At 41.6% G+C, this 2,444-nt stretch overlaps 1 long non-coding RNA gene across 1 annotated transcript in view; it reads left to right on the top strand.

The window, feature by feature from the left end:
* Window positions 1-2,444, top strand: part of LOC109518652 (uncharacterized) — an 18,360-nt gene that overhangs the window by 964 nt on the left and 14,952 nt on the right. Inside the window, exon 2 of the long non-coding RNA XR_002168800.1 lies at window positions 728-842. This is a non-coding gene — a long non-coding RNA (uncharacterized LOC109518652). The remainder of the gene's footprint in view (window positions 1-727; window positions 843-2,444) is intronic.

Below are 2,444 nucleotides of genomic sequence, written 5' to 3'. Positions count from 1 at the left end.
ATATGCGCGCGCTTGTCTGTCTCACAGTGCAGAGGTGCAGGGTTTGATTCCCAGCTCTGGCCTTCCTATGTGGAATTTGCATGTTCTCCCCGTGCCTGTGTGGGTGTTCTCTGGGTTCTCCGGTTTCCTCCCACATTCCAAAAACATGTATGGCAGGTTAATGAAACACTTGAAATTGTCCCCTTGGTGTGAGTGTGGTTGTTCGTCTATGTGTGCCCTGTGATTGGCTGGCAACAAGTTCAGGGTGTCCCCCACCTACTGACCGAAAACACCTAGGATGAGCTCGAATTGAAGTGCAAAACCATGACCTCTGCACTGTGAGGTCGACGCGTTAACCACTGGCCCACCGTGCCGCCTATATGTAAAGTATATATGTACATACATATATACTTTGTAAATACCCTCTTAGTTTCATAATACAGTGTAGACATGACCAGTTTATCTGTTTAAAGATGCATTTGGAGCAACTATTATTTTCTGTGACTGCATATTAAGATTTTTTTGTTTGTTATTATCGGTTGATACGACTGTACATGACAAATATTTTCATTTCAGATGTAATAAATAGATTTGTTTAACTCTAGCTTTTGCACAAAGCATCAGTTTGAAACAGATTACACACATTTTATTGTCAAATGAATTGTGTAATTTGTTTCGGATTGTCACAAGGGATGGAGTCCTAATTTGTGTCCGAAGGTGTGACATAAAATATAATCTCTCTCACCAGGGATCCCAATGTGGAAAAATATAGATCAATCCAGATCGGCAGTCCTACTTTTTCGAGCAAGCTGCTGCCATTCAGCGGTGCTGTGGAATGCCTCTTCGAGATGGGCTTTGAGGAGGTAAACAGTTTTCTTGCTTCTTAATAAGTAACTGTTGGTATTTGCACTCGTAGCTTTTAATTCAAATGCCTCATTCATAAGCCTGACTGTCACAGATACAGTACTTGGATTTCAGTCATGCGAGGCTTGAATTGGGACTGACTTCCACATCTCAGCCCTCCTGAGACAAATCAGTGAGCCCAACATTTGGAAAATTACCAGAGTACAAAACAAAATTGGTTCTTAAAATTGGGTTATTAAGAGGTTAAGTTCGTCAAGGAGCCGCATGTCCACCTTTTTAGAAAGTTAACACTATCTCGTGCCAGGGTCATACATTTTGGTTGCTTTATTTTTCCTTCATACTATTGTGTACTCATTCTATGCTACTTTTTCCATCATAGTTTTCTTATCATGTATTCCTCCCAATTCCCATGGAGATTTAGAGAAGAATATGCAATTCATAAAACCACGAGGTGCACTGTTTGCCTCTGTGTCAATAAATTTTAAATCTCTAAGCTTCAAAAACAAACTCCAAACTTTAGCAGCATTTTAATTAATGCAGATTTTGATTTTCTTTTTTTCAGCTGTTTAAGCTTTTTCGATTTCATAAATTAAAAAACAAAAGAGATCATGCCCCTAGTGGTCGCGGAGTGTACTGCAGGTAGTAACTTTCAGCCATTAATTAATGAATTTTCCCCCCTTATCGTTACACTTGTTAAAAATGTGTTTGCCACATCTATTTTTAGATCTGTACGGTGGAATCGACTCTGTTGCCTCAGTTTCACTTCTTATTTCAGTCTTTATGACATGCATGGCGGGATAACTCATCTTTGACAAACTCAAAAATGTTGAAAGCTAGTTGCATCATTTATAAGATAAGATAAGACATCCTTTATTAGTCTCACAATGGAGAAATTCCCAATTCACAGCAGCAAAGTTATGAAAGGAAGAAGTCGAAGAACAAAATATAGGAGCTGCTGGAAAGGCAGTCACTCTCGCGGCGCCATCTTGAAGTCAAAATAACAAAATAGCACAACACAACACATAAGACACAGACAGTCGTGCAATCTTAATCACTTTTCCTGCATACATTTTGTCATTTGAAGCAGTTATAGATGAAAGAGGAGAGGATCAAAGTGTCCTTTCACCAGTGGATCAGAGACGTCATGCTGAAAATGTGCACACGTCTGCTCCAAGCTCAGTTTTGAAAATAAACATGATGCTGTAGTGTCCATTGACGAAAAGAGATTGGCTCACATCTCCTGTCCCACATAATCCGCTTCAACTCCAAGCTGCGACTCCCAGTTCCACATCCGCATCGGCGCTCTGCGCTGACGCTCCTTTCTTCTCATCGTCGGCTCCTCAAGCCTTGCATCCATCCAGCCGCACACTGTCATCAGCACTGATCTTTCCGCTGAACAAAGTGGGGCTGTGTAAAATGCTGCCCATGACAGGTGCAAAAAAAACCCACAAGCGCCCCAGAGCTGTCCAGCAATGACAGTCAAATGGCATCGACATTCTTCCCAATCAAAATCTGTGCTGGTACAGGCGTGCTGCCGAGAAGGCGCAACCACCAAGCACCAGGTCTCCTCCTTGATGAATGTCGTGGCCAAAAAATGCTGA

The sequence above is a fragment of the Hippocampus comes genome, unplaced genomic scaffold, assembly GCF_001891065.2.
Source record: "Hippocampus comes isolate QL1 unplaced genomic scaffold, H_comes_QL1_v1.1 scaffold208, whole genome shotgun sequence".
Taxonomy (NCBI): domain Eukaryota; kingdom Metazoa; phylum Chordata; class Actinopteri; order Syngnathiformes; family Syngnathidae; genus Hippocampus; species Hippocampus comes.
Note: the sequence above shows the minus strand (reverse complement) of the source record. Positions and strands in the feature narration are given on the sequence as shown.